The sequence below is a fragment of the Myotis nattereri genome (genome assembly GCF_964212035.1).
Source record: "Myotis nattereri genome assembly, chromosome: 18".
NCBI classification, from domain to species: Eukaryota; Metazoa; Chordata; class Mammalia; order Chiroptera; family Vespertilionidae; genus Myotis; species Myotis nattereri.
The window spans coordinates 37,131,098-37,143,357 of NC_138093.1; the positions used below are offsets into that span (position 1 = coordinate 37,131,098).

Genomic DNA, 12,260 nt, shown 5'->3' on the forward strand with positions numbered 1-12,260 from the left:
TTCTGTACAGGAAGAATGCCATTGTCAAGAGCTAAATTCCTTTCTTTGCTTGTTCTTTTAGCTCTTGTTTCAAATGAGAAATAATGGCCTTTTCCTGTAGATAGATCTGCACTGGAACAGCTGTCTTGACTTGTCTTGGCCTGTCTTAGGCTCAAACCTTCAACGTTAACTACTCTCAAGATAATATCTGGGATTTTCTTAGGGATGGTCTTGCTCTCAGAGCTTAATAAGGCCACCTGTAAAGCACAGGCATTTTCTGGAAAAAATTTTAATGTCTATTCAGTCAAGGGCAATGATTACCCTTGCATTCAGTTTGATCCATAAATCTGATCCTAGGAGTGGAATCGGGCACTCAGGCACATCTAGGAAGCTCTGCCTTAGGTACATGTTTCTCCCATTTTGAAGTTCAATGTTTGGAGGAACAGCTTTTGCCGGGGACTCCCTAAGGCCCCCATTATTAGCATCCTTTCCTGTGATCGTTCTGTTAATCGTGTATTTAACACGGAGTAAGTGGCTGTTGTGTTAAGAAGTCAATAAATTGGTTTTTCTCTTCTAGGGTGACCTGGGGGTCCATGTGGTTGACGTTAAAAGAGCCGTTGCTTTTACTGGAGGCCCTGGAACTCAGCATTCCCGGACACTGTCTGCAGTCTGGTGTGTTTGCAGTGCATTTCAATTGGATTTCGAGTGTCCTGGACCCTGGCTCAGAATCAGGCAATTCTTTTCCCAGTGTCCTTCCTGTTTGCAATGGGCACACCGATTTGGACCTAGTTTGGGGCATCCTCTAGAGTTGAACACTTTAGGTTGGGGGGCAGGTCTGACCTTGTTTGTCATCTCATGTCTTCCTGGTTTCAGAGCTGTAGCCAGCATTTAGGCATGTAGCTTTATTTCTTGCCTTTTTTCCCTCTTTGAAGCCTGCTTTTAGCTCTTGAAGACCATGAAAGAAATTTCTACCGATTGTGAAGTTGGCATCCCATAAGCACCCTCAACCTTTTGCAGTTCCCTATGGATATCTGATGCAATCTGAGCTATAAAGGTCATGGTAATGACCATTACGTTTTCAGAAGCAGTGGACTCTAGGTCAGTGTACTAACGGTAGGCCGCACAAATCGACTCCGAGAATTCCGAAGGGTTTGCCTCAGCTCAGTGGTTGAGCATTTGAACTTTACTGAAAGTTTTTGTTTGTTTAGGTACTCCCTTCTTAGGCCAGAACACAACCCTATAATGTTTAAGTTTTGGTAAGTATCATCATTAGCGTTCCATCAGGGGTCAATTGTAGAAATGGCTATAGAGGCTTCAGCCCTAATCAAATATTGAGGGTTTTTATTGTGTAGATCAAGCATGTCAAACTCAAAGGCTAACACAGGCCAAGTAAATAAGGTTTAAGTTTATGTGGGTCACAAAAAAAACAAAAGCTTCAATTTTCATAGAAACAGGTTTATTTCGATAGAGACATGCTGAATACAAAGGGCTGAAACAAATGAGTCGTCATTAACATAAAATAATAGAACATTTTAATAAAAATTAATATTTTTTCTTGAACATTAACTTACCAGATACTGAATAACTGCACAAATTAATAAGCATAATGCAAATAAACCTATTTTTCATGTTCTTCAAAAGTGAAATATTTCCTGTTGCGCACATCAAACAAGTCAATACAAGACTAATGACGTGGCAATCAGCTGCTAAAATATTCGCTGCTAATATTAGTGGAGAGAAATGGGGCACCTGTGCATAAGGCCCATAAGGGAAATGAATGCAACACGATTATAGTCATCAGTCATTAGCAAATGTTGTAGTTCGTTATTAGTAACTAGAGTGCCGGTGCACGAATTTGTGCGTGGGTGAGGTCCCGAAGAGGGTTGGGAGGGCAGGATATGATCAGCCTTCCCGGCAGGTGGTGGAATGCTCTTGCTGGCCTGGGATCCGGATCCATCCCACTGATGTTCATGCTGGTTGTCGGGAGCCTCCTTGGTGGCCGCTTTTATATCCTTTCTTCCTTGCGGAGCATCTAGGGTGGGGAAGTGGCCGTGGTGCCCGAGGCGGACTTCCAGGAGGTCAGCAGCACTGTCAGGACCGTGCTAGCGGCGCTGGTCTGTCGGTGCCTGGCCTGTTCTCTGGAAATTGGACCTGCAGGACTACTGAGGGAGTGGACCACTGGGACAGGTCGGTCAGCTGAGTGGTGCGCCTGTTGTGGGAGTACAGACTATCAGGGGACAGCTCCTGTATTGAGTGTCTGCCCCCTGGTGATCAGTGCTCATCACAGTGACTGGTCTACCGGTCGTTCCGGTCGTTCCGGTCGTTCCGGTTGTTCTAGTTGTTCTGGTTGTTTGGTCGTAATGGTCACTTGGGGTTTTATAGAGAGAGATTATGTATAACAGGATATTGTAAAAAATAAATTAAGAAATTTTTATTAAAATGTTCCTTACATACTGTTATATTGGCTGGGCCACAAAAATATTTGTTGTGGGCCGCATGTGGCCCGCAGGCCGTAAGTTTGACATGCTTGGTGTAGATGATTAGCCTCCTGTCTAGGATTTTCTAAAATGGTTTGTCTTCTTCAGCAGTCAGGAGAGTAGCATGCTGAATGTCTATCCAGGCTGGTCTATGAGAAGTAAAGATAGAAGCAAAGAGACTTCCCATTCTTAAAGAGACTTTCCTCTCTGTATGCAGCACAGTATTTGTCCAGCTAGTGAGGTGTGAGGAGGAGAAAGAAGTGTATACCCAAAGCATTCTTGCTGGGTGGCTATTTGCATTCTGCTCTCTTATTGGCATCTGTCTTGAAGGGTATTGCCATGCCTGGATTGGGGAAGTTTCCTGACCAAATTGGGTACCCCTTTTGGTATGGAAAGGGGAAGCCATTCCTGTATTTATAGTTTTGGAATACCCACAGAAGGGAAGGGGGTGTTGCCTGCACTGCAACTTTGTTATTCCCAATAGGGGGCAGGGGGCAGGTGAGGTGGCAAAAACTGATGCTGAAATCAGTTGCTTCATATCCAACAGAATAGGCTCAGTCGATTTCCCTGTCTTTTGTACCAAATTTTTACATTTTCTCTGAAGAGGTCTGTTCTGATACATTAACATGGGTGCCTGGAGATATGAGATCTCTAGCTGTGTTTATCCTCTGGCGAGTGTTCCTCTGAGTCTAAGGAATACTGTGGTCATGCTAGTCTGCATAAAAAAATCGTTCCTTTTCTTTTCATGGTCCCATAGCTAAATGTCTCCCAGTTCTGTAACATATAGCCCTGGGGGCTACACTGAGTTACAGAGGTGGAGTTACCCATATCATTAAGGCCTAGAACAAAAACATTTACTTATTTTAGCTCGAGCAATGTTGGATAAGTTCTAGGATTAGATAGTTGCTAGTGAGTAGAGAGTTGTACATTCCACAAGTTGAACAGCAACAAATCAGACACAATAGACAAGAGAGCAGGGGCCGGGGGAATGTCAAGGGGGGAAAAAAAAGAAGACATACGTAATACTCTTTGTAATACTTTAAGCAATAAAACAAAATATTAAAAAAATGAGAGAGAGAGCAGGGAAGTTGTGTGGCCTAAACTTGTGCTACGTCTCATACCCTGAGTATTATTTACTCAGAGGAGACAAACACGAGGCCCACTCAGTTTGGTGGCTATGAGACAAACAGCTGCCTCGAATTAGGCTGGGACAAGCTTCTGCTGCCAACTCCTTCCAGGTTTGCTGAAATGCTGTCAGATTGGCCCCGTTCCCAGAACATGAGACTCAGACAAATAACAAATAAGCAAACTAATAAACAAGACCTCTTGGTTCCACCAAGTTTCCTCGATTCTGGGAGGGGGGGGGGGGAGAGAGAGAGAGAGAGAGAGAGAGAGAGAGAGAGAGAGAGAGAGAGAGAGAGAGAGAGAGACTAGCAAAACAAATTTACAAGATTTCTTCCTCTTGGTTCCCGCCAAGTTTCCCCGAGTCTGGAAGAGGGAACCTAGACAAATAATCTTTCTTGCTGGGTTCCCCCATGAGATCAAACAAACTAGCTAAGATTTCTCAGGAACTGTTTCTCTCCCTGTTCCCATTCAGGTTTATTTGGGGCTTTATCACTCACAAAACCTTACAGAAGAAATCCTTGATTTCGAAAACCATAATGAACATACTTTGTTTATTATGCTGCAAACAAATGCACTGTAAGTCAGGGGGCGCCCAGTCATGAGCCACAGTCCAGTCTCTGCCTCTGAGACAACAGGTCAGGTAGCTGGCAGGCAGGGGCCTGGAGGCAAGCCCTGGTCTGGGGTTTCCCAACCCACGGGCAAAAGGGAGCCTTATATTAGGTGCCAAAATGGTTACCACACTGAAAGGGTCCATTTACCTGTGAGCAACAAAGCCCAACAAGTTGAAAATAGAAGTTTGCAGGAGAGAAAGTAGAGGTTTATTAGTTGAGAAAATGGTGCCAAGCTGGGAGTCACAGGTAAGCTAATGCTCAAAGACCTGGCTCCCTAATGCCTTTCAGGGTTTGGGTTCTGTAGGGGAAAAGTTAATCATAGTGGCTAAAGGAGTTGGGGTTGGGGCTCTATTGATTGATTAGGGCTAGGATAAGGATGCCAGCCATGTCATTGTTCTGCCTGGTATCATGAGGTCGTGGTCTACAGGTCATTTTGCTTTCATGAGCCTGCGGGTGACACACAACTGAAGTCAAGATGTTGTCTCTTGCTTGACCAAATCTCTCTTTCAGTGGTTAACACACATGAGGCTTTGTTCTTAAGACAGTTTGAGGCTGACCAGAATCTGATGTCCTAAGGGCTCAATGATCAAGGGAGTGGACATGTAAGGGAGAGGGAGGTGGGTGGACGAATGAAAGAAAGGAAGAAAGGTCACATTAAAGAAATAAAATCACATTAAAGAAAGGACATTTTTGTGAGTCAAAACTGCCAAAATTAATGGTCAATTGTGAGTCATTGTGCTTGCCATATTGGTAACATTTAACCCAAATAATTGTTCTTTCTTGGAAACCAAGAGGCAAGACACAACCTCTCATAGTTTTTATACTTTTTACTTTTTCCCTCCCAGTGTCATCTCTCTTTCCGCTTTTTGTCACTCTTGATGTTGGAGAACCTCTAGGTCCAGCCACACACTTCCATATTTACACTTACAACCTAGTGATCTCCTCCTCTTTTGGCTTTAAACAATTCCCAAGCTTAGCTCATAGGTAAGACATTTGTCTTAAACCTGAAATATTTTTTAACCTTAGTAAGTTTTTCTACAGAGGAAAGCTTCTTTTAGTTTATAAAGAGTGAATATATATATATTTTATATATATATATATAAAACCTAAATACTAAAGTACTTTGCATGGGATTATATGCATAATATAAAATATAGGGTTTGAAGAATTTAGGTTTTCTGCCAAATCAAAATAAATAAATAAATAAATAAATAAATAAGGCATGAGCATTGTGGAGAAGACAATACAGATAGTTGGATATAGAAGGCCTAATCTAACAACTCCCAGCTAAATACCGCTGTAAGAAAGGCAGAGGAAGCTGATAAAAGCAAAGGGGTATGCCTCTCAGTTTCTAGAAGAGACTCTAATGAAAGGTCTACATCATGGTGGAGCAGAAAAGGGTACGTGAAGCATCTGGGTGGATAGCTCTCTCCATTATGGAGCCACGGATGCAGTTGAATGTACAAGTGACCTCAAGAAGTAGCTGAAAGAAAGCAAGTGCACTTAGAGCAGTCACAAGGAAGATGAAGTGCAGAGACCACGTTAATTAATAACACGACAAGACCGGAATAATCTCAATGGATGCCAACAAAGATGGCCACAGGGGGTCATGTCCATGAGGGAGACATTTCTTTTAGCCCTACAAGGACTTCTTCATGTGGCTTATCCTCAGCCAGCAGAAGCAAAGATTCAGACCAAGTCATGTGAGCTGTATTCACATGGCCAGAGCTCCACTAACTCCCCTAATCCCCATGCCTACTCCCTAATTCCCTTTCCTCTGGAATCCACATGTGACAGGAGACTTGCAGTGGGTTGTTTGAAAATGTTCTCTCTAGAAGGTTTTTAGCTCATTCTAAACCCATTTCCTAAAGCATATCTATATTTTTGCTTTGCTTATCTTATTAAAACACAAGGCAATTAGATTTTTGCACAATTTCCTTTCTAGTAACCACTTGTTCAAACTTTGAGTTTATATTAAAAGAAGATTCAGTGAAGTTGCAATTTTAATGTGATTTATACTTCAGCAAAGTGGACCCGTCACTTTAAATGTAAGCTTTAGATGAACACTAGCTCACACTCTGACCTTGTCACCATCTCTTGGAATAAGGTCTGTGGGTGTTTGTCTTCAGATCCGTATTTTGTTAACAAAACAATTGAGGAAGTGAGAGTGAATTATTAGAGGCTACCCCAGCTTCACTTTTGCCCTGGCCCTGATTATAATGTATGAGACTTCACCAATCTCTTGAAAACCGGGCTTTGTAACTTTACCTAAAGCTTTCATTTGGAAGACATGAATGCCTATTTGGGTAGGAATTTCATCTTAGGAAAGGGATTTCCTAGCCACCACTCTGTACAGAGCATCCTGAACATATTTGTTTCTCATAATACACACAACAGGATTCAGTAAAGGTGTGACAGAGTAGATCCCTGAGATTATCTGATCTTGACCTTTGGTGTTTTCTGACTTGGGCTTGAAGTAGGCAATGGAGACACAGCCATATGAGGTGTGAGGTGCAGGTATTAATGGTCTTCTTCCAGCTTTCCACTGAGGCAATCTTGAGAATGGTGGAAATAATGAGGACATAAGAGATAAAGAGGAATGTGGCAGGAACTGTGATGGCCAAGAGGCTGATAATTAAGGTCAGGATATCATTGGTGACTGGAGTAGCACAGGCCAAATTCAGCACAGGTCGAACACCACAGAAGAAATGCTCCATCCATGTGTTGCAAAAGGGTAGACTGAAAATAGCCACAGCCAGAACCCTGTGGCACAGACTGAGGGTGTCATTATGGCACAGACCCTCCAGTTCATGATGATGACTAAGGAAATTGGGTTGCAGATGGCCACGTAGCAGTCATGCCCCATTAATGCTAGCAGAAGGCAGTTCGTGATAGCAAAACCAAGGAAGAAAAAGAGCTGACCCACAGCCCTCCAGAGAGATGGATTGGCTCAGGCCTATGAGACGGGCAAGCATGTGGGAGATAATGACCAGGGAGTAGAAAGTCCCTGATGTGGAGAAGACACTTAGAAAGAATTACATGGGGATGTGGAGGTGATGCTCAATACAGGTAATAGTCACCCTAATGGCATTGCCAGCCAGAGTTAAGATATACAAGGCAAGAGAAACCAAGATGGCAACATAGGTAAACACCTGAAATTGCTGCCTCGCACAACCACTTCAAAAATACAACTAAAAGACAAAACAGATATCATCCAGAACCACAGGAAGGCTGGCTGAGTGGAAATTCTACAACTAGAAGGAAAGAGAAAAGCACACTGAGACTCAGAGGAGGTGCGGAAGTAAAGTGCAGAGGTACAGAGGCTCGAGCATGCGCAGAAAGGGGCTGGCAACAGAGGACGCCGGTGTCTTTTGCAATCGGGAGGGAGTCTCAAGCTCCTGACGGCCCTGACTCCAGTTCCGGGTGAGTCTCTGGGGACCCAGACTCATACGGGGAGAAACTGGACAGTCTGGCAGCAGGCAGAACTCAAGGGCGACTTTTTCTCAGAGATGCTTGCAGCGATTACCGGGACACTGAGACCCGGGGCCTCTTAGGGCAGGGCTGAAGATCAGCCATAGCTGTTTGCTCAACCCTGTTGATTCCCTGAGACGCCCACCCCACCCAAGCTGTGTGCAGAGGCTTTTGCATATGAATGCCATGGCCCTTTGCAATCAAAATTACCTAACAATCTGCAGCTGGGTCAGAGAGACCCAGAACTTCCAAAAGAAGGCCCAAGGCCCCACAGCAGCTTCACAGCTGGGCCTCATCTGGGCACCTCCAAAACCCAAACAAGGAAGAGGAACCTGCAGATCTCTCTGTAGCTCCTGCTGGGTAGCCTCAGGCAGAGGCTAAATTAGCACCTCCTTAGAGATCCAAGAGCCTGTGTACCCAGTGGTCAGATTGGGACCATCCAGATTACAACTCCTCAGATCCATAAGGGACACACTCGGGGGCAGACTCAGTGAGCACCAAAGCCCCACTGAAGCAAGTCTTGCCCCATAAGGGTATCTTCAGCATAGAAGTTCTCCCACTGCAGACACAGCTGATTCTCATAGACAGTTGGCTTGGAGGTCAATTCCTCCCAGTGATACCTACAACAATCAAGGCTTAACTACAACAATACTGTGCACAAAGCCCACAAAGGGGTGCACCAAGAGTGTCCACCCCAGGTAATTGGGGAGACTGAGCCACTGGGCCCTATAGGACACCTAGCACACAAAGCCACTCTATCAACACAGGGAAGCATAAAAAATGCGGAGACAAAGAAACAGATCACAAATGACAGAAGTAGAGGAAAGCAAACTACTGGATATAGAGTTCAAAACCATGGTTATAAGGTTTTTAAAGAATTTTCTAGAAACCGCCGATAAATTTAGTGAGACCCTCGAGGATATGAAAAAGGACCAACTAGAAATTAAGCATACACTGACTGAAATAAAGAATAATGTACAGAGATCCAACAGCAGACAAGAGGATCCCAAGAATCAAGTCAAAGATTTGAAATACGAAGAAATAAAAAAACACCCAACCGGAAAAGCAAAAAAAAAAAAAAAAAGAATCCAAAAATATCAAGATAGTGTAAGGAGCCTCTGAGACAACTGCAAGCATCCCAACATCCGAATTATGGGTGTGCCAGAAGAAGAGAGAGAGCAAGATATTGAAAACCTATTTGAAGAAATAATGACAGAAAACTTCCCCTATCTGGTGAAAGAAATAGACTTATAAGTCCAGGAAGCGCAGAGAACCCCAAACAAAAGGAATCCAAAGAGAACCACACCAAGACACATCATAATTAAAATGCCATGGGCAAAAGACAAAGAGAGAATCTTAAAAGCAGCAAGAGAAAAACAGTCAGTTACCTACAAGGGAATACCCATACGATTGTCAGCTGATTTCTCAACAGAAACTATGCAGTCCAGAAGGGAGTGGCAAGAAATATTCAAAGTGATGAATAGCAAGAACCTGCAACCAAGATTACTTTATCCAGCAAAGCTATCATTCAGAATTGAAGGTCAGATAAAGAGCTTCACAGATAAGAAAAGCTAAAGGAGTTCATCACCACCAAACCAGTATTATATGAAATGCTGAAAGGTATTCTTTAAGAAGAGGAAGAAGAAAAAGGTAAAGATACAAATTATGAACAACAAATACATATCTATCAACAAGTGAATTTAAAAATCAAGTGAATAAAAAATCTGATGAACAGAGTAAACTGGTGAATATAATAGAATCAGGGGCATAGAAAGGGAATGGACTGACAATTCTTGGGGGGCGGGGAATAGAGGTGTGGGGGGTGTGGGAAGAGACTGGAAAAAAATTGTACACCTAGGGATGAGGACAGTGGGGGGTAAGGGCAGAGGGTGGGGTGGGAACTGGGTGGAGGGGATCTATGTGGGGGGGAAGAGGAACAACTGTAATAATCTGAACAATAAAGATTTATTTTAAAAAATAATAAACAAATAATAAACAAATAAATAAATAAAAGATATACAAGCAAGAAACACCACAAAGAATGTTGAGTTGATGTTCTCAGAAGTTGGAGAGACCTTGAAAATCAAACCCTCTTACTTCTGTCTGGTTGACTTTCTTCATTGAGGAGCTCAGGGCTGAAAGATAAAGAGAAGGTCAATACCTTCTCTTGCACCTGAGACTTCCCTGATCTATGGTGAACACTCTCCAGAACAAGGATTCAGTATCACAAAGACCCAGTTCAAAACTTCATGAATCAAGGGATTTTGAAGACTAGTCCTAGAACTTGAAGTAAAGGTACAGAAAATTTGAGCAATATGCTGTAAAAGTTTGAGGTAAACCATTCTTTTCAAGTATACCTGAGTCATTAAAAGAAAAATGGCCATCTCCGTATGGTTTATGAAGTTGGTCTCAAAAATTTCTTAGAACTGTATTTTCTTAAAATATAGACCACATTCTGAGGTCACAGTGTGACTAAGTTAGAAATTGTCACCAAAAATGATAACTTGAAAAATTGCAAGTGTTTGATAATCTAACTGATAGTTTAAAGAGGAACTTATAATGGATATTATGAAATATTTAGAACTAAACAGTAATAAAAGATTCACAGTAATAAAAAGTACACAATGTATTTAGAACATTATTAGGAGGAAGTTTATAATTTAAAGTGCTTGTTTGTTATTTTATAAAGAGGCTAAAAAGTTATAAGTTGAGCACCCATCCTAAGAAGTTATCAAAACAAGATAGAAAAGAAAGTAGAAGGGGAAAAGCAATAATAAATAATGATGAAACATAAGCTAATGACATGTAAAAGAGAGGTAAAGATAGAGAAGATTCACAAATGTAAAAGTTTATAAACTTTAGGTAAACTGTTAGTGATACTGACCAAGAAAAGCAAGTGAAAACATAAATAATCTTTATTATAAATTAATAAAGGGACATAATTTCAGACATAAAATATTATGAACAACTTTATCTGAATACACTTTAAAAATATCAATACAGTTTTAAACTTCTATGAAACGGATACATTTCTATTAAAAATCACTTGCCCACCCTGGCTGGTGTGCTCAATGGTTAGAGCATCAGCCCACTGGGTTTCTGACTCATGTTACAGATTAAAGGGAATACTTACATTTCTAGAAATAAACATGGCACAAATTCTAAATCATACGGCTGAGTAATCGAAAACACACAGACACACACACACACACACACACACACAAGTATGTATGTATCCCATTTATATAATGTTCAAAAGAAGGCAATAATAAATAATATATTGTTTAGGGGTAATCTGTTTTTAAAAAACATGCAAATGCTTTAGCTTAAAATTGATGATAGTGATATTTGTCATATATTTGAAATATTTGAAAGGAGGATATATGAGGTTTCTAGATTTATGGTGCTGTACTATTTCTTAGCCTGGGCATGAGATATTTTTGTGTGTGTTTTTTTCTTAAAATGTACATTTTTATACACTCTTTTTAATGTATAACATTTTGCAATAAAAATTTTAATATTACACCTCAAAAAAAGTGTTCATGATAGTGTTAATTGGAAGAAACATTACAAAACATTCTAGTGTTTGCAGGCCACACAGTCTCTGTTGCAACTAATCAACTCTGCTGATATAGTGCAACAGCAGCCATAAACAGTATGTAAACATATACCCCATAAACAAATGGGTAATCAATAAATAGTTGTTTATAAAAACAGGTAGTTGGCCTATGGATGTAGTTTGCCTATCCCGGCTTTATAATTAATTCATTTAATGCTCTAAAATACTTCATCATGAGCATTGACTTCAATTTAAATATTCTTTCTGCTTTTGAAGAACATTTGGTTTATTTCAGTTTCATTTTTCTACTATAAACAAAGCTGTTTTAAACCTCTTGCATGTGTCTCTTTCGTTTTTCTGGGTTACATATCTAATGAAAAAATTGCTGGTTCATAAAGCATGCTCACTTTAGCAGGTAATGTCAATGTGTTTTCCAAAATGATTGTATCAACATAGTCTCTCTCCAGTAAGAAACTGGAGTTTCCATTGTACTATATCTAAGATACCCTGGATTTTTTGCACTTTGGTGGGTATGGTCTTAACTTGTAGTCTATGGTCTTATTTTATCCCAGGCTACTGACAATGTTAAAAATCTGTTCATAATCTGTGTCCTGTCATCCGAAGTTCTTATTCATTTTATTTTCAGGCAAATGGAGCATATGAAACACTCAAACAAAGGAAAGAGAAAATCTGGCATACAGGTAGACGGGAAAGGATCAAGTCGATAAAGTTCATTAAGTTGCAGAAATTGAGAGACTGCCAGAGGAAAAAGGACATAAATGAACAGCCCAGGAAGACATGATGAATGAAATAAATATTGCCAAGCCATTATCAGTAAGAAGGGACATAGATAATTAATATGGTTTTCTAATCCTTAACCTGACTTTTTGGTGAATAGCTCTTTTCTCTAAAAAGATGGTAGAAATTCTGTATATTTTTTGCATTTCATGGTTTCATTCTTTAAAGTATTAATACATCTACCACTCAAAAATATGTTCTAGGAGTGTGATGAAACTTAATTCCAGAAAAGGACAAAGG

General features: G+C 40.9%; 1 pseudogene across 1 annotated transcript; it reads right to left on the reverse strand.

The window, feature by feature from the left end:
* Window positions 1-6,512: 6,512 nt before the first annotated feature.
* On the reverse strand, window positions 6,513-9,784 carry LOC308534343 (olfactory receptor 10J1-like; annotated as a pseudogene). The gene is made up of 2 exons: window positions 9,697-9,784; window positions 6,513-7,344 (listed from the first exon to the last, which is right to left on the reverse strand). The product of its transcript is annotated as an olfactory receptor 10J1-like (transcript).
* Window positions 9,785-12,260: the final 2,476 nt, after the last annotated feature.